Source organism: Bombina bombina, chromosome 1, assembly GCF_027579735.1.
Source record: "Bombina bombina isolate aBomBom1 chromosome 1, aBomBom1.pri, whole genome shotgun sequence".
In the NCBI taxonomy this organism is placed as follows: Eukaryota; Metazoa; Chordata; class Amphibia; order Anura; family Bombinatoridae; genus Bombina; species Bombina bombina.
The window spans coordinates 983,842,130-983,862,830 of NC_069499.1; the positions used below are offsets into that span (position 1 = coordinate 983,842,130).

Genomic DNA, 20,701 nt, shown 5'->3' on the forward strand with positions numbered 1-20,701 from the left:
TATGCTTCAGGAAAGTTCTTCTCTGTGAAAGGCACATGTTGAGCAAAAAGAGGCTGCTTCTTGGGTGGTAACTAGCCATAGAACAAGCTATTATGCTATTGTTCGTTTCCAGGTTGAGCGCTTCTCTCTTTTTATTTATGCAAATTATGACACTTTGGGAAGTCTCCCTAAGTGTGATGTGGGAATCCAGACGTGGACCCGTTGCTTAGTGTGCCTAGAGGGATATGGCTGCACCTCACTGACCAGGCCCACAATAGGCCGAAGCGTATGTCTGGGGTTTTGCTGTTTCTCTCATTCAGAGAAGGATTGCCTGGTATTTCGGGGCTGGACTGTACTGTGAAGTCAGGATCAGACTGATATGCTTCAGGAAAGTTCTTCTCTGTGAAAGGCACATGTTGAGCAAAAGAGGCTGCTTCTTGGGTGGTGACTAGCCATAGAACTAGCTATTATGCTATTGTTTGTTTCCAGGTTGAGGGTTTCTCTCTTTTTATTTATGCAAATTATAACATTTTGGGAAGTCTCCCTAAGTGTGATGTGGGAATCCAGACGTGGACCCGTTGCTTAGTGTGCCTAGAGGGATATGGCTGCACCTCACTGACGAGGCCCACAATAGTCTGAAGCGTACGTCTGGGGTTTTGCTGTTTCTCTCGTTTAGAGAAGGATTCCCTGGTATTTCGGGGGTTGGACTGTACTGTGAAGTCAGGATCAGACTGATATGCTTCAGGAAAGTTCTTCCCTGTGAAAGGCACATGTTGAGCAAAAAGAGGCTGCTTCTTGGGTGGTAACTAGCCATAGAACAAGCTATTATGCTATTGTTCGTTTCCAGGTTGAGCGCTTCTCTCTTTTTATTTATGCAAATTATGACACTTTGGGAAGTCTCCCTAAGTGTGATGAGGGAATCCAGACGTGGACCCGTTGCTCAGTGTGCCTAGAGGGATATGGCTGCACCTCACTGATGAGGCCCATAATAGGCCGAAGCGTATCGTCTGGGGTTTTGCTGTTTCTCTCGTTCAGAGAAGGATTGCCTGGTATTTCGGCGCTGGACTGTGCTGTGAAGTCAGGATAAGACTGATATGCTTCAGGAAAGTTCTTCTCTGTGAAAAGCACGTTGAGCAAAAAGAGGCTGCTTCTTGGGTGGTAACTAGCCATAGAACAAGCTATTATGCTATTGTTAGTTTCAAGGTTGAGCGCTTCTTTCTTTTATTTATACTCAGTACTACTGTCTCCTTGTCCTATGATTATCACCTTCAAACAAATGGGCAAACAGAAAGAACAAACCAAGACCTAGAGACTTACATCAGAGCTTATTTAAATTTACAGCATTCCAACTAGTCCGAATTGCTACCCTTAGCGGAACTTGCTAAGAACAACCACTGGCACTCCTCCCTTCGATGTTCTCCTTTTCAAGCTGCTGCCAGTTACCAGCCTTGTGTCTTTCCTCTTTTTGCTCCTTCTGTGGTGGTTCCTGCTGATGAAAGTTGGTTTTCCGACCTTTGTGCTCATTGTCTTTGAATACGCTCTTAGTTACGCTTGGCTGTCTACTGGTATAATGCCTTTGCTGATCATCATTGGGCTGCTATTTGTGCCTTTTCTGTGGGTGATCATGTTTGGGTCTCAACCCTGCCATACATTGGGACCATGGTTCACCAGTCCCTACAAAGTTCTTAAGAGACTTTCTCCTGTTGTCTATAAACTTGCCTTACCCAGGACTCTGCACATCAATCCGGTCTTTCATGTGTCCTTACTTAAGCCTTATCTTGCGAATCGATATACCAGAGCCTGCTCTCCTCCTCCACTGTTGTATCAAGGTTAACCAGAATATGAAATTGCCAAGATCCTGGACTCTAGACCCAGACGCTGGCAACTAATAATTGGTACACTGGAAGGCTTACTCAGTGGCTGATTGTTCCAGCATTCCTGCCCGTGATATGCATGCTCCTTCCCTTGTCTCCAGGTTTCATGCCGCTCACCCCTCCAAGCCGGCTTAGGGTCCCGGAGGTACCCTTTTGGGGGAGGCTATGTTATACCGCCACCTCCGCTCTCCCTTGCTCTGCCGCCTCTGCTCCTTGGCCTTTGCTATGGCGACATGAGGTTGTTGTGCGAATGCTGTTCCAGCGTGGAGAGCTAGCCTGCGCCATTTAAGGTAACCTCCTACTATTCTCTGTGCCCTAGTATAGGTTTGTACTGTGTGTACTCCTTGGTGCTCTATTTCAATTTTGTTTTCTGTTTGCCTGCTGCTGAACCTTGCTCTGACCTGTGACTTATTTTTTGGTTAACCCTTTGGCACTCTGAAAGATTTGACTATCTAGTGCTGAACCCTGCTCTGCCTAAGTGACTCCCCTTTTGATTAACCATTTGGCATTCTGAAACATTGGACTGACTAACCTGCTGCTGTACCCTTCTGTGCCTACATGACTACCCTTGTGATTAATTCTTTGGCAAAAAAGATTGGACTGTCTACCTGCTGCTGAACCCTGCTCTGCCTAAGTGACTACTCTTCTGCTTAACCCTTTTGTACTCAGGAAGATTAAACTATCAACTTGTTGCTGAACCCTGCTCTGCCTAGCAACTTTCTTTTTGTTCAACCCTTTGGTGCTCTGAATTTGGTTCAGCTTTCCCCTGATGTCTCCTGTTTTGCCATGTGGCTTACTCCTTTGCCTTGCCCCTTATTTCTTGAAGTTCTGAGCTACCTATTTGCTTCTGTGTCTGGCCTACCTCATTCCTTTTATCTGTTATATTTAGGCATATTTCTCTATCTTTCCACCTGATGCTGGGATAAGAAGACTACTGGTCTGATAAAGAAATATCCCACAAATGTTACATGTTTAGAGGTTAAAAGATATCGACCTTCGGTGGGTATGTGGTGGTTTAGAGGTTAATAGATAGCAACATACAGTGGGTATGTGGTGGTTTAGATGTTTATTAGTTAAATGTTAGTGTGCAATCGAGGGGTACTTCGGTTTAGGGGCAAAGGGATTAGCGATTAGGCAGACTGCAGTTATATTCCAGGGATCGTTTACTATACATTGCCAATATGGTCGGCAATGCTGGGTGTTTCTTAAGCCAGCACCGCCTGACCAATGGTTTGTATAGTAAACAGCTCTCAGTGATGTGGCTATGTTGGGAGATTGTAATATTCCGACAAGCTCACTCAATATAGAAGCGGATCGCTTGGAATATTTCACTGCCTTATAGCACTTTGGAACATTGGGGCCCAAGTGAAATGTTAGAAAACTTACAGTTGTAGGCTCACATAAACAAGCCTGCACCTCAAGGACTTCAAAACTATGTCCACAGCTTGATAAACGGAGACCAAAGTTAGGAGGACTGGTTGAAAATGCCAAAGGCTGCAAATAGCAGGATAAATAGTAATAAGATTTGGTTGTAAGGAGAGAAATTAACTATAGGAAACGTGTTGGGCAATTATTTGTAAGATGCATTCTGAAAGGGAATTCAAGTGCCTCAGAATAATATGAACTGGAAAGTTTTTAAACAAAACGGCTGCTTTCTAAACTTTGATGAATGAAAGTGCCCCTGTTTTTAATAGTATTTGTAAAAACCAGGCTTTCATTCATCAAAGTTTACCTTCACTTTTAATTATGTATTGTTGCTAGTTACTGTTGCTCTTTATTCTGCTTAGCACAAAAGGAAACAAACATTGCATTTTGCACAGAGCTCAGCTTTATTTGTTGTCATACTTTCCATCATATCTACTTTGCAACAATAATCCACTAGAGGGCAACAAAGTCATTCATTGTCCCCATTGCTCTTTATAAATGTGTTCTGTCGTAGTTATTCCACAGAGACTCTTAGCCTTTATTCTCTGACCGTTTGACAAGCTTGTCCCTGAAGCAGAAGAAGTTTATACCCAAGGCTAGACAGCTTTTGGTTACACAAATATGCCTCTTGTAATTGACTCACCAGATGTGTTCAGCTAGCTCAGAAAGGATACCAAGAGAATGAAACAAACTTGATAATAGAAAATAGTAAAGTAAATTGGAAAGTTGTTTAATTTTGTATATTCTAACTGCAGTGTAAAAGCCCTGAAGCAGCAGATGAATGGATTTACTCAAACAATTTCCAAACAACCCCATTAACTAATATTGAATGAAACAAAATAATTTTTCTGTTTCCTGTCAAATGATTAATCAACAACCATGCACATGTTTAACAGATGCATATATTCTTTATTATATTCCTTCAATATTGCATTCAGGTAAATATTTTCATGCTTGTTTGTTTTTTCATAACGTTTGTTTAAGAAAATTTGCAATCTGCAAAATAACACTGAATAGTTATATGGAAGTTCCTAATCTCCTTGGAAATCATCAATATTCTAAAATAAAATGAAAAAATGAATACAATTTTGCTATTTTATCCTTGTAGCATATGAATGTATTAAAGTGGAAGTAAAGTTAACACACACACACACACACATATATATATATATATATATATATATATATATATATATATATTGTCCTCATTAAAGTACCTATATTTCTAGTGTTGTCCTTTGCTTCCTCAACCCCCATAACAGTTCCTGTTCTCCATGTTGGTGACGTTAAGAGTGGTAAACACTGTCCACACACTCTCTATGTCAACATATTTGCGCAATCCCGTAACCATTCAAAGTACGCATGTGCAAGGGGTACACCGCTGACACAAAGTAAACAGTACATAACTCAATATATTGATTACTTGTATAGCAGCTAGCTGAAGAGGCATCTTGGTAATGCTCTCAACCTACTAAAAGAGAGTGAACAAATGTACGTGTGTCTCGTTCACACACACACAGTAAAATGTGACTGAGAGGAGGATGTAGAAATTAACGCATAATTGGTAGTTTTTGGGGGTTTTCCACCGGTCTGTGCCAGATGGGACACAATTTTATTGGATAGCGTCACAATTTTGAAACAAATTATAATTGACAGAGGTTGCCGTAGTGGTTTATTAATATATATTATATATATATATATTATTAATATACACTTACAAAATAAAGAAAAAGTCTTTATAAGGTATTTTTAGAGACATCTAGGCCTAGATTTGGAGTTTGGCGGTAGCCGTGAAAACCAGCGTTAGAGGCTCCTAACGCTGGTTTTAGGCTACCGCCGGTATTTGGAGTCAGTCAAAAAAGGGTCTAACGCTCACTTTTCAGCCGCGACTTTTCCATACCGCAGATCCCCTTACGTCAATTGCCTATCCTATCTTTTCAATGGGATTTTCCTAACTCCGGTATTTAGAGTCGTGGCTGAAGTGAGCGTTAGAATTCTAACGACAAAACTCCAGCCGCAGAAAAAGTCAGTAGTTAAGAGCTTTCTGGGCTAACGCCGGTTTATAAAGCTCTTAACTACTGTGCTCTAAAGTACACTAACACCCATAAACTACCTATGTACCCCTAAACCGAGGTCCCCCCACATCGCCGCCACTCGATTAAATTTTTTTTAACCCCTAATCTGCCGACCGCCACCTACGTTATCCTTATGTACCCCTAATCTGCTGCCCCTAACACCGCCGACCCCTATATTATATTTATTAACCCCTAATCTGCCCCCCACAATGTCGCCGCCAGCTACCTACACTTATTAACCCCTAATTTGCTGTCCGCACGCCGCCGCCAGCTACATTATAGCTATGTACCCCTAATCTGCTGCCCTAACATCGCTGACCCCTATATTATATTTATTAACCCCTAATCTGCCCCCCTCAACGTCGCCTCCACCTGCCTACACTTATTAACCCCTAATCTGCCGACCGCAAAGAGCCGCCACCTACATTATAGCTATGTACCCCTAATCTGCTGCCCCTAACACCGCCGACCCCTATATTATATTTATTAACCCCTAATCTGCCCTCCCTAACATCGCCGACACCTAACTTCAATTATTAACCCCTAATCTGCCGACTGAATCTCGCCGCTATTCTAATAAATGTATTAACCCCTAAAGCTAAGTCTAACCCTAACACTAACACCCCCCTAAGTTAAATATAATTTAAATCTAACGAAATTAATTAACTCTTATTAAATAAACTATTCCTATTTAAAACTAAATACTTACCTGTAAAATAAACCCTAATATAGCTACAATATAAATCATAATTATATTATAGCTATTTTAGGATTTATATTTATTTTACAGGTAACTTTGTATTTATTTTAACCAGGTACAATAGCTATTAAATAGTTAAGAACTATTTAATAGCTAAAATAGTTAAAATAATTACAAAATTACCTGTAAAATAAATCCTAACCTAAGTTACAATTAAACCTAACACTACACGATCAATAAATAAATTAAATAAAATACCTACAATTACCTACAATTAAACCTAACACTACACTATCAATAAATTAATTAAATACAATACCTACAAATAACTACAATGAAATAAACTAACTAAAGTACAAAAAATAAAAAAGAACTAAGTTACAAAAAATAAACATAAGAAAAATATTACAACAATTTTAAACTAATTACACCTACTCTAAGCCCCCTAATAAAATAACAAAGCCCCCCAAAATAAAAAATGCCCTACCCTATTCTAAATTACAAAAGTTCAAAGCTCTTTTACCTTACCAGCCCTGAACAGGGCCCTTTGCGGGGCATGCCCCAAGAAATTCAGCTCTTTTTCCTGTAAAAAAAACACATACAATACCCCCCACCCCCAACATTACAATCCACCACCCACATACCCCTAATCTAACCCAAACCCCCCTTAAATAAACCTAACACTAAGCCCCTGAAGATCTTCCTACCTTGTCTTCACCTCACCGGGTATCACACCGATCCATCCTGGCTCCGATATCTTCATCTAAGCCGAAGCGGGGGCTAGACATCCATCATCCGACGGCTGAAGAAGTCCAGAAGAGGCTCCAAAGTCTTCATCCTATCCGGGAAGAAGAGTAGATCCGGACCGGCAACCATCTTCTTCCAAGCGGCATCTTCTATCTTCATCCGATGAGGACCGGCTCCATCTTGAAGACCTCCACCGCGGACCCATCTTCTTCCGACGACGACTTCCCGACGAATGACGGTTCCTTTAAGGGACGTCATCCAAGATGGCGTCCCTCGAATTCCGATTGGCTGATAGGATTCTATCAGCCAATCGGAATTAAGGTAGGAATATTCTGATTGGCTGATGGAATCAGCCAATCAGAATCAAGTTCAATCCGATTGGCTGATTAGATCCCGATTGGCTGATAGAATCCTATCAGCCAATCGGAATTCGAGGGACGCCATCTTGGATGACGTCATTTAAAGGAACCGTCATTCATCGTCGGTTGAAGAGGATGTTCCGCGTCGGCTTGGAAGAAGATGGTTCCGCTCCGCTCCGCTCCAGAAGAAAGAAGATTGAAGATGCGGCTTGATAGAAGACTTCATCCAGATGATGGACTTCCGACTTCAGCCCGAGGATGGATTTCTTCAGTCCCTGCTTGGATCCAGACTTCAGCCCCCCGCTTGGGCTTGGATCAACACTTCCGAGGCTTGGATCAAGACTTCCGAGGATGGATCGGTGAACCTGGCAGGGTGAAGATAAGGTAGGAAGATCTTCAGGGGCTTAGTGTTAGGTTTATTTAAGGGGGGTTTGGGTTAGATTAGGGGTATGTGGGTGGTGGGTTGTAATGTTGGGGGGGGTATTGTATGTTTTTTTTTACAGGCAAAAGAGCTGAATTCTTTGGGGCATGCCCCGCAAAGGGCCCTGTTCAGGGCTGGTAAGGTAAAAGAGCTTTGAACTTTTGTAATTTAGAATAGGGTAGGGCATTTTTTTTATTTTGGGGGGCTTTGTTATTTTATTAGGGGGCTTAGAGTAGGTGTAATTAGTTTAAAATTGTTGTAATATTTTTCTAATGTTTGTAAATATTTTTTTATTTTTTGTAACTTAGTTCTTTTTTATTTTTTGTACTTTAGTTAGTTTATTTCATTGTATTTATTTGTAGATATTGTATTTAAATAATTTATTGATAGTGTAGTGTTAGGTTTAATTGTAGGTAATTGTTGGTATTTTATTTAATTAATTTATTGATAGTGTAGTGTTAGGTTTAATTGTAACTTAGGTTAGGATTTATTTTACAGGTAATTCTGTATTTATTTTAACTATTTTAGCTATTAAATAGTTCTTAACTATTTAATAGCTATTGTACCTGGTTAAAATAAATACAAAGTTACCTGTAAAATAAATATAAATCCTAAAATAGCTATAATATAATTATAATTTATATTGTAGCTATATTAGGATTTATTTTACAGGTAAGTATTTATCTTTAAATAGGAATAATTTATTTAATAAGAGTTAATTAATTTTGTTAGATTTAAATTATATTTAATTTAGGGGGGTGTTAGTGTTAGGGTTACACTTAGCTTTAGGGGTTAATACATTTATTAGAATAGCGGTGAGCTCCAGTCGGCAGATTAGGGGTTAATGTTTGAAGTTAGGTGTCGGCGATGTTAGGGAGGGCAGATTAGGGGTTAATACTATTTATTATAGGGTTAGTGAGGCGGATTAGGGGTTAATAACTTTATTATAATAGCGGTGCGGTCGGAAGATTAGGGGTTAATAAGTGTAGGCAGGTGGAGGCGACGTTGTGGGTGGCATATTAGGGGTTAATAAATATAATATAGGGGTCGGCGGTGTTAGGGACAGCAGATTAGGGGGACATAGGGATAATGTAAGTAGCTGCGGTTTACGGAGCGGCAGATTAGGGGTTAATAATAATATGCAGGGGTCAGCGATAGCGGGGACGGCAGAATAGGGGTTAATAAGTATAAGGTTAGGGGTGTTTAGACTCGGGGTACATGTTAGAGTGTTAGGTGCAGACATAGGAAGTGTTTCCCCATAGGAAACAATGGGGCTGCGTTAGGAGCTGAACGCGGCTTTTTTGCAGGTGTTAGGTTTTTTTTCAGCTCAAACAGCCCCATTGTTTCCTATGGGGGAATCGTGCACGAGCACGTTTTTGAGGCTGGCCGCGTCCGTAAGCAACTCTGGTATCGAGAGTTGAAGTTGCGTTAAATATGCTCTACGCTCCTTTTTTGGAGCCTAACGCAGCCATTCTGTGGACTCTCAATACCAGAGTTATTTTAAAGGTGCGGCCAGAAAAAAGCCAGCGTTAGATACGCGGGTCGTTACCGACAAAACTCTAAATCTAGCCGCTAATGAATTAACCTGTATATGGATTTAAACGGATATTGCCATTCTTTTGCCAGTTATTGTTAACTTTACTATCACTTTGACATTCACATACATGTGCCTTGTCTAGTTGGAACAACAATAACTAAAACTGTATTTAAAGTGAGGCCTTGGCAGTAATTTATATACTAATTGAATTATTCATTATCCCATTTATTATGCAGGTTACTATATTATTTGGCTTAGAAGCTGTCGCCTGGCTTTGAGCACTGTTTTCTTTTTTTAGTCAGTCTACAGCGGTGGTTCTCAACCTGGGGGTCGAATGACGATTGGCCAGGGGTCGCCTAAAATCATCAGAAATTTGATTTTTTTTTTGTCAGTTAGTAGTTTCTTACTATAATTGTCATTTGATAGATGTTGGCAGACAATTTAATCATAATGATTTCAAACGTTTTAATTCTCGTAACTTTCCTATTTTTAACTGTTTAAATTACGGTATATCGAATGGCACGTCTTACATAACATATACGCCGTTGCAGGGACTTACGCACTTCGTGAAGTAATTGAAATCACATCTGCATTTTTAAAGCATAAAGATCCTAACTATTAAAGTATAACGAGATGTTTTATTAGTGAGCCCATGATAATGGATCATGGACAGAAGAAGGTTAAGAAAAGAAATATAGTGAAGATTTTTTAAAGTATGGTTTTACTCCAATAGTTGCAGGAATTGAGAAACCACAATGTGTTATTTGTAATGAAGTTCTATCGGCCGAATCTATGAAGCTCAACAAACTGAAACGTCATTTTGATAGCAAGCATCCAAGCTTTGCTGGCAAGGATACCCAGTATTTTAAAAACAAGGCTGATAGTGTCAAGAAAAGCAGACTTGATACTGGTGGCAAGTACAACCAGCAAAACCTAGCAGCCGTTGAAGCTTCATATTTGGTGGCTCTTAGAATCGGCAAAGCTAAGAAACCTCACACCATTGCCGAGGATTTGCTGTTGCCAGCAGTCAAAAACATTGTTCAAGTTATTATTGGAGCCGAATTTGTTACGAAATTAAGTGCAATTTCCTTATCTAACACTGTAAGCAGAAGACTAGATGACATGTCTGCTTATATTATTCATCAGGTAATCCAGGAAATTAAATCTGCTCCACTTGGAATATTTAGCATCCAGCTTGATGAATCTACAGATGTTGCAAACTGTTCTCAATTACCGGTTTATGTGAGGTATATTAATAATGACTACTTTAAAGATGAGTTTCTTTTTTGCAAAAATCTTGAAACGACAACTACTGGGCGTGATGTATTTGACACAATTGGTTGATTTTTGGAAAATCATGAGATCTCTTAGTAAAAGGTTTGTGGAGTTTGCACAGATAATGCTCCAGCTATGCTAGGATGTCGGTCTGGAATTCAACGTTTGGTATTGAATGAGTCACCAAAAGCTCACTGTATGATTCATCGACAAATGTTAGCAACAAAGACGCTGCCACAAGAGTTACAAGAAGTAATGCCGTCAATTTTGTAAAGACAAGTGCTTTAAACAGTCAACTGTTTTCGAAACTTTGTAATGAATTGGATGCATCCAATAATGTTCCGTTATTTCAAACTGATGTGAGATGGTTGTCAAGAGGAAAAGTTTTAAAACATGTTTTTGATCTTCGTGATAATTTAAAAATGTTTTTTAATCAGAAAGCAAAACCACAGTTCAAAACACTTTTCAGCAATGAAAATGAACTGCAGAAAATAGCTTACTTGGTTGACATCTTTGCAATCTTGAACAAGTTAAATTTATCACTTCAAGGACCAAATGCAACATGCCTCGATTTGTCTGAAAAGATCCGATCATTCCAAATGAAACTTCAACTTTGGTGAAAAAAAATTGGATGAAAATAGAATTTACATGTTGCCCAACTTATCTGCTTTCTTTGAGGAAAATGCCATTGAACTTGACAAAAGGATTACAATGATAATTTCTGTCAAAGAACACTTTCATCACACTTTCCAAACTTACCTGACACCCTGTTTGCACTTGTTAGAAGTCCATTCACAGTCAAAGTTGAAGATGTTCTTGAGAATGCACAAGAGGAGTTAATTGAACTCATTACCAGCGATGCAGCAAAAAATGATTTCTCTTATAATGTCAGTTAATGAATTCTGGATCAAGTGTCTGCAGTCATATCCTGTTCTGTCTGAGATTGTGTTACGCATTCTTCTTTTATTTCCAACAACATATCTTTGTGAAACAAACTTTTCAGGCTTGTTGGTTATCAAGTCTAAATACAGAAGTAGACTTGATTCAGGTGATGATCTTCGTTGTGCTCTTGCAAAGACTAAAAATAGTGTTCGTCTAGCGCCTGTTTACCAGTGTGTACCTGGCCTGTAGCTCTGGTATTGGTGACACCTAGCTTTCACCAGAAAAGTCAGTGGAATAAAGGGTATGCCAAAGTGCCTAACCTGTCGGAGGATTGGGTACTGTTCTAGAGTAAAATTCTTTAAAATTTTATTTATACAATATTAAATGAAAATACAAAACAATACAAAAGTACATGGAACCATGTAATGTTAAAACACTATTAACAGTGAATAAACCACTGGTTACAGTGACTTAGAAAAGGATGAAGAATACAGTTCTTGACAATTGACAGATTAAAAGATAGTATAAATTAAAAACAATTAACTCTTATACATTCAATAGCTTTCTTGTTGTCTAAACAGATTAGAGGTGTTTGAGATGCTGAGGTTACAATGCCGAGTTGAGCTGTGTAACAGAAAAGATAAGACCAGCAGTGGTCTATCTCCTCTAGATACTCTCTCTGTGCAAAGAAAATCACAAAGACAAGGGCGCCTCCTCGTGTGATACAGTTTGGACAAATGTAAAAAAAAGTGAATACAGATTTTATACTCACAAGTAAAGCAGCACTCTGTTGTGCTTATAGAGGCAGACTGGGAGTTCACAGTGTCCCAGTTCACTGACCAAGGTAGGGCAGCAAATCACTCCAGGGTAGGTTTCAATCAAGCTCAGACTCTCAGCGAAGAGTTAAAATAACATAGTTTAATGGTGCAGTAAAATACAATATAAAATGTCACAAATGTGACCGTAACAATGGATAAACAAGCAACGTGTTTCTCAGATCTCTGTCTGTTTCCTCAGGCTTCTATCCAAAGACTGAGAGCCCTGGCTTATAAGTGCTAAATGACCACTCTAAGAGTGAAACATAACCACACCTATTCAGGTGTGGAAGTGAACCTGCCTCCTCAGGTGTGAGGGTGCACACCTTTTTCAATCAGACCAAAGTTAGAATACAATGATTTAAACCATTTCCAAAAAATTCACATTATACTAAAAAACAAACAAGTACTATACAAATTGGTTAATAAAGGATGTAAAAAACAACAACCATAGCCTAACATTATCTTGTGGTGGATATCATGTCAGCATCATATGTTATAGGATATTATTATGGTACTCTAAAATAGTAACATTAAAAAATTGTTCCCCATCCTTTTTTGAAAGATATACATACATTATTATTTGATAATTGTATATTATTTTTATAGTGTTTATTGTTTTTACTAAACTTCAGTATTATCCTACAGATTGTTGTAATACATTTATATTTATATTAGGCTTTGGTTGGCCCCTTTTTTAAAATTATATATTTCTTCTAGCGCCCCCTAGAGTTAAGCTTGCATAGTGTAACAGGTATTGTCTATCTCATCTATCTGTTTTAATCCCAAACGTGTAGTTTGAAAAAAGTGGTATGAAAAATTTGATCAAAATTGGTGTGTCTGTGTCCAAAATTAAATAACGATATTCAAAATTTGTCCATACTTAAATGTCAATACTTAAAATTGGGTCCAGAAAAAAAATTGGTGTGTCTTTGTGTCCAAACTTAAATAACAATATCCAAAAATGTTTCCAGAAATTTCAGTTGGTGCCAAAAAAATAATAATGTGTTGATGCTTGAAAGTGTCCAATAGTATGGTTTAAATGAATCCTCTTATGGTTGAAAAAATTAAAATAACAATAATAATAACAAAAAGTAAAAAATTAGAAAAGTTGGGAATAGAAAAATCGTGTCTGTATACTCCTTATTGGATGCATAAACTTCTATGTTTTGAATGTAGAAAATGTATAAAAACTCCAAATAGGTCCCCCTGTGAAAGAAATAAATAAACAATAGTGTAGATCGTTTTCCAAAAGGGGAAAAAATAAAATAAGGCTTACCAGCTTTCAGTCGGTCAACGCATTTCGGCCCGTAATAGGTGTTTCTCAAGACTGGCTAGTCATCTGTGCATGGTGGCCTTTTATACTGACAAATAGACCGTTTATTAAACCGGAAGTACTATTTCTTTTTGTTTCCAGTTTAGTGTTATAGTTACCATTTTTTAATTTTTTTTGCTTCCATGTTTGTGTATTCTATTATTTAATAGCCTATTAATCATTTCATGCATATTTCTTATTTATATATTGGTTATTTATCTATTTCTTAACTCCTGTACCCAGCCTCCTGTCGACCGTGATGTCACTTCCTGTCTCTATTCAACATATAATACATCTATTAATTTGTTGTTATTTTCATATCTCCAGATCGTATTCTCAACCTTATCAGAAAAGGTTATACTTATCACTATAAAGCATATTCTTATCATTGTATTAATTGTTATTATGTGTCTTCGGATTGGTTATTTTTTCCGTTTGTAGAAGCCGATTTTCGGCTTATCCTATTGTACGTGACATCGCGACTATTTACAGGCGTCGGCTTCTAACTGTTTTCTTATAGGTTTAGGTTAAGGTGTGTTTCCATAGTATCTTTTTATTGGATGATGCAGACCTAATGTTTACTTAGTGTCCGTTACCGTTTATTTTGACAGTTATAGAGGGAGAGAGGTTTCATTCATCTTTGTTTTTATTTCTCTAGTTTTGAATTAGTGAGAATTTTAAATGGTTTATGTGATCAATTTTATCCTTCACTGATCTTTGTTTTCATTTTTCTAATCTTAAGGTAATGAAAATTCCAAATGGTTTATGTGATCGTACTTTCATAACCCATATTAGGCAAGTCTTATATATGAGATTTGCGATGTTTATTATTATAGAAGGATTTTGTCCTTTACTGATCTTTGGATTATTACTTATTGTATCATATACACATGTTTAATTTTCTATTTGTGTGTGTTTTTTATAATGTATACCTATTTGGCATGTGTGATTCATGTGAATAATCTCTGCTGTGGGAAAAGAGGGACACTTACAATATAATTTCCTTCTCTGTTACATAGTTTAAACAGTTTCTCAAATTTCCTCACAGCAAAAGTATTTACATAGGATCTCTTTGTTAAATCTTATGATTGGTCAGGCTCAAAAGTCTGACTGTACTAAGGGCCACTGAACTTTGTGGTTGGAGGCTAAAACCCTAAAGAATCTCTGCTGTGGGAAAAAGGGGAGGGGAAACTTTCAATATCTTTCTCCTCTGTTATATAGTTTAAACAGTTTCCTCACAATAGAAAATATTTGCTTAGGATCTCTTTATTAAATCTTATGATTCGTAAGACTCAAGGATCTGAGTGTCCTAAGAACCACTAGACTTTGAGGTTGGAGAATAAAACCCTAAATTGTTAGAGAATAAAACTCTAAATTGTTGGAAAGTAGGATAACTCGGCCATTAAGGCCGTAACAACTAGTAATACAATAGTAATACAATAGTAAAATGTGGTTGAACAAGTGTCTCTATTGTGCCACTAAAGCAATATAACTTGGCCACTAAAGCAGTAGCACCTAGAAATACACTAGTAAATTGTAGTATGAACAAGTGTCTCGACTATAATTTCGCTCTTCCCATCAGCTGATGGGCTAATCTATTTAGAGTAGAAACAGGTTTATAAATCAATTGTGGGCTAGAGCTGTTTGGGTTCTTTAGGCTATGTGTTAAATTTGTCATTATAATCAGTTGTTCTAAATGGTCAGTCTATACTGGAGTCTATAAAGTTCTGGATAGGGGTTATAAAAGGGATGTGGATAAACTTATGTATTTCCTTGGTATATATTCACTTGGTTTATCTTTGTCTTTTAAACAGCTATACTCTTAACTCAATGAGGACTAGTAAGGTTAAATATATTCTCATGTATTAAAGGTATGTATTAAAAGTATTTGTTGTATATTATATCATATCAGAGGATGTATATGGTCAAAGTGTAATAAGTCATCTTGGAGAACTGCAAAAAGATATCAGGCAAAATTCAGAGGATAGGATTGATTATATATGGTATTGTACAATAATTCTATATCATATTAAAAAGATGAGACAGATCTTCTTTGTTATTTAGTCCTTTGGGATATAGGCAATCTAGATTAAAAATCCATTTGGATTCTGCTATCAGCAATTTTTTCTCATAGTTGCCTCCTCTCCAGTTTTTATTGACTTTCTGTATTCCCACAAAACTCATATCTTTTGTGTTGCCTTGGTGTTTTGTAGAGAAGTGTCTATACAGAGCCGTTTCCATATTTAGCTTCTCAATCTGCAGCAGATGTTCCCGTATCCTATCTTTCAGTGCTCTGGACGTTTGGCCGACATACTGGAGGCCACATGGGCATTGTAACATGCACACTACTCCTCTGTCCTGGCACCGGATTAGGTCACAAATCTTATATTCCTCTCCTGTGTTGTGGGATTGAAATTTCCCAGATTTCACTCCGCATTTGCACGCCTTACAGGTGTTGCACAGGAAGTAGCCCTTGATTTTTTTCCCGAATACATCAATAATTCCTGCTGTTTTGATGTTCTGTATACTGAGTGCTATTTTGTTTTTAAGATTACTTGTTTTTCTATAGATAAACCTTGGTCTTTCAGGTAGTCTTTCTCCTATTATGTCATCCTCTTTCAATAGCGCCCAGTGTTTCCAGAAAATGTTTTCAATGATGTGTTTATTTTCACTATATTCCGTTATTATCGGAATATCAAGAACTTCTCCTTCTTCATCTTCTCTTTTTGCAGTCTTGTTTTTGTATTTATTCAGTTCCTTTCTTTCAATTTTTCTTACTTCCTCTATCTTCTGATCTAGCATATCCTCATCATATCCTCTATTAAGAAATTTAGATTTTATTAGTTGTGCTTGTTCCTCCCACTTCGTCTGATTTGAACAATTTTTTCTTATCCTCAATAGTTGTCCTTTAGGGATGTTATCCTTCCATTTTATATGATGGCAACTTGTTCTATGGATGTAATTGTTACTATCGACTTCTTTGAAGTGGGTGGATGTCTCTAATCTTCCATTTCTAACTTCTATTTTTAGGTCTAGGAAGGTTAGTTCGGTGTAACTCCATTCATACGTAAATTTTAGATTGACCATATTTCTATTCATAACCTCAATTGTGTATTCCAGATCTTCTAATGTCCCCTTCCAGATGATGATATCATCTATGTAGCGACGGTAGAGGACCAGGTCCGTGCTAGCTGGGCATGACTGCCAGAAGATTTGTTCCCATTTTCCCATGTTGAGATACGCGTAACTAGGCGCGAACCTGTTCCCCATCGCCGTACCGCAAATCTGTCAATAGAATTTTTCTTTGTCACAAAAGTAGTTGTGAGTCAGAATAAATTCGATACTATCTACGATAAATTTGCTCTGTTTCCTTTGGACTTCTGGATCTTTTTCCAGAAAGAATTTTATCGCTTTTAGCCCTTATTGATGTGGGATACTTGTATATAGCGACATGACATCGCATGTTGCTAATATGTATCCATCTTCCCATGATGTCTTTTCTAAGAGATTCAGTATCTGAGTAGAATCCCTTAGAAAGGAAGGTAACTGTCTAACATATTTTTGTAGATTTTTATCTACATTATCTGACAAATTACTACTTAAAGAGACTATGCCTGAAATTATTGGTCTTCCGGGTGGATTTTGTAGGGATTTATGTATTTTTGGGAGGTGATACAATACTGGGGTTACTGGATGGCTTACATTGATGTAGCTATATTCTTTATCATTCAATATCCCCTCCTCCTTTGCCTTATTTAGTAATCTCACCAGTTCTTTTTTATATATATCTACCGGATTATTGGGCAATCTATAATACGTGTTCTTATCGCTTAAGATCCATCCATTTTCAAGTTTATAGTCACTTCTGTTCATAACCACAATTCCCCCTCCCTTGTCAGCGGGTTTGATTGTTAAATTATGGTTGTTCGTCTTTAATAGTCTCAATCTGTTTGTTTGACAGATTATGTTTCATTCTTTTCAGGTGTATGTATCTGATTTCTTTACAAACTATTGTTTCAAAGGATTCGATTGCAGTACCTTTGCTATTTGTAGGATAAAATGTTGACTTTGGCTTTAATTCTGTGTGTTTGTAATTGTCTCCAATCCCACTATTTACATATTCTTTAGGTACCATTCCTGACCTCTCCAATGGTGATTTTAGGAAGAATCTTTTCAGAGTAATTTTCCTAACAAATTATTTTTGTGTTAATGAAGGTTTGGAACTTTTCCAGGCCTCTTAAAGGTGCAAATGAAAGCCCAAATTTAAGAATAGACTTTTCGTCTTTTGTCAGTTCATGAGAACTCAAATTTAAGATCCCTTCGGTCTTTTCATCTTCCTTGTCATCCAGGAGTTTGTTTTCCAAGAATTTATTTTTATCTTTATTTATCTTGACCCATCCTCTCCTCATTCTGTGGGTCTTCTTTTTGTTTGTACTTTCGGTAGGGTCAGATCTTTCGACTCCACATCTCTCTACTTCATCAGATGTCTGTCTTTCTCTCTGTTGTGTGTTTGATCCAACGCTAAAAAAAGAGGATGATTGTAGTGCAACGGATGTGGTTGGTCTCCTTAAGTCTATTCCAAACTCAGTTCTCTTCATATGTTGCTGAGTTTTCCGTTCTTTCTTCTTTATACTTATACTTTTAAACTGTCAATTATCAAGAACCTACTGTATTCATCGTAATTTTTTAAGTCACTGTAACCAGTGTTTTATTTACTGTTAATAGTGTTTTAACATTACATGGATCCATATACTTTTGTATTTTCATTTAATATTGTATAAATAAAATTTGAAAGAATTTTACTCTCGAACAGTACTTCAGCCTCCGACAGGTTAGGTGCTTTGGCATACCCTTTATTCCACTCTTGCAAAGACTACCAGAATTTCTTATCTGGTGAGAAAGAAGCAACCTCAGCCTTCGCACTGTCGCTTAAGTACGTGTTTTGATTTGTGGTTTCTCAACACTTTTGTAGCAATGTAGTTTACGGTTATTATAGTAGTCTTTTCTAATTAAGACTGTTACCGTTGTTACGCTTTGTTTTAATATTTTCACATGATTATACAATACGGTGAATACAGTTCAATACACAATGAATAAAAAAATAGAAGTCGTAAACATTTGATTCGATATTGTTAGGGGTCGCCACAACTTTGGAAATTTTATCAAAGGTTCGTGGCACTAGAAAGGTTAAGAACTGCTGGTCCACAGCATTCAACCAATAATCAATCTCAATTTCGCCTGCATTTGTCCAAATATGTGAAGAGATTTTAAAATGGATTCATATATCCATTTATTTTTTTATTATGTCAACTGCCATGTATCTGTCCATTTTTTTCAGTTAATACAATTACCAAATGCAACTGTATTATATATGGAGCAGTATCAATTGAAAAGCTGCTTTTTAAAACTACTTTTGTTTGTTTTTTAATCAATCCCTGTTAGTGACACTGATGTAGGAGAACCAGGGTACAAAAGACAAAACATGTAAGAAGTTAAACGAGCATTTTACTAAAAATTGCTTTGTTGTATACATTCATAATAACTACAGTATTCACTTAATTCATTCTTTATGACTGGGGAGTAATGAGGGGAGATAACCAGAATCCAGGCAGAAGCCAGTTTATGCATACAAAGAAGGGGAAAAGCACATTATGCATTTACTATGAAAACTCCACTTAAAGGGACAGTCCAGACCAAATACTTATTTTTTTATTACTTACTGTTACATACCAGAAAAGCATCTTGCAATGGGTTCCACATCTATAAGCTTGTAAGAAGCACATGAAACTTTTAAATAATCATTTGTTAGCAGCTGAAAATGGCTGCCAAGCTCCGCCCACATCTTTCTTCTTACTCAGTTAGCTGTGTATTTGTATAACAGTTTAGCAGTGCGCATTTAATATGTTTCAGTTAGCTATTTCAATATGCACCTGCACAAAGCAGCTTGTGCAAGTAGGAAAATGTACTCACGAGTCGATCGTGATTGGATAAACTTAACATACCAAAAACATAATTTATGTAAGAACTTACCTGATAAATTCATTTCTTTCATATTAGCAAGAGTCCATGAGCTAGTGACGTATGGGATATACATTCCTACCAGGAGGGGCAAAGTTTCCCAAACCTTAAAATGCCTATAAATACACCCCTCACCACACCCACAATTCAGTTTAACGAATAGCCAAGAAGTGGGGTGATAAGAAAAAAGTGCGAAAGCATATAAAATAAGGAATTGGAATAATTGTGCTTTATACAAAAAAATCATAACCACCACAAAAAAGGGCGGGCCTCATGGACTCTTGCTAATATGAAAGAAATGAATTTATCAGGTAAGTTCTTACATAAATTATGTTTTCTTTCATGTAATTAGCAAGAGTCCATGAGCTAGTGACGTATGGGATAATGACTACCCAAGATGTGGATCTTTCCACACAAGAGTCACTAGAGAGGGAGGGATAAAATAAAGACAGCCAATTCCTGCTGAAAATAATCCACACCCAAAATAAAGTTTAATGAAAAACATAAGCAGAAGATTCAAACTGAAACCGCTGCCTGAAGTACTTTTCTACCAAAAACTGCTTCAGAAGAAGAAAATACATCAAAATGGTAGAATTTGGTAAAAGTATGCAAAGAGGACCAAGTTGCCGCTTTGCAAATCTGATCAACCGAAGCTTCATTCCTAAACGCCCAGGAAGTAGAAACTGACCTAGTAGAATGAGCTATAATCCTATGAGGCGGAGTTTTACCCGACTCAACATAGGCAAGATGAATTAAAAATTTCAACCAAGATGCCAAAGAAATGGCAGAAGTTTTCTGGCCTTTCTAGAACCGGAAAAGATAACAAATAAACTAGAAGTCTTTCGGAAAGACTTAGTAGTTTCAACATAATATTTCAAAGCTCTAACAACATCCAAAGAATGCAACGATTTCTCCTTAGAATTCTTAGGATTAGGACATAATGAAGGAACCACAATGTCTCTACTAATGTTGTTGGAATTCACAACTGTGAGGATTTATTATATAATTAATATGAACCCAGTTGTATCTACTCCACTCAGTCTCACACCAAACCTAGGTACCTTGATAAACTAGGAACCTTATTATGCTCATTGACTGAGGGTGACCTGTTTAGGTCAAAAGTAAATAACAACTATCTTTAGTTGTTGGAGATATGCACAACAATGTGAGTGTGCTAATACTCTCCTAAGTACTATAATAGCATTTGCTAAACAGTAGATAATCTCTTTGGAAATAGAATAAAATATAACTTTATATAATTGAAGCTCTGTTAGTATCT

The 20,701-nt window shown here is 37.3% G+C and overlaps 1 pseudogene; it reads left to right on the top strand.

The window, feature by feature from the left end:
* Nucleotides 1–9,775: 9,775 nt before the first annotated feature.
* On the top strand, nt 9,776–18,384 carry LOC128662291 (zinc finger BED domain-containing protein 5-like; annotated as a pseudogene).
* Nucleotides 18,385–20,701: the final 2,317 nt, after the last annotated feature.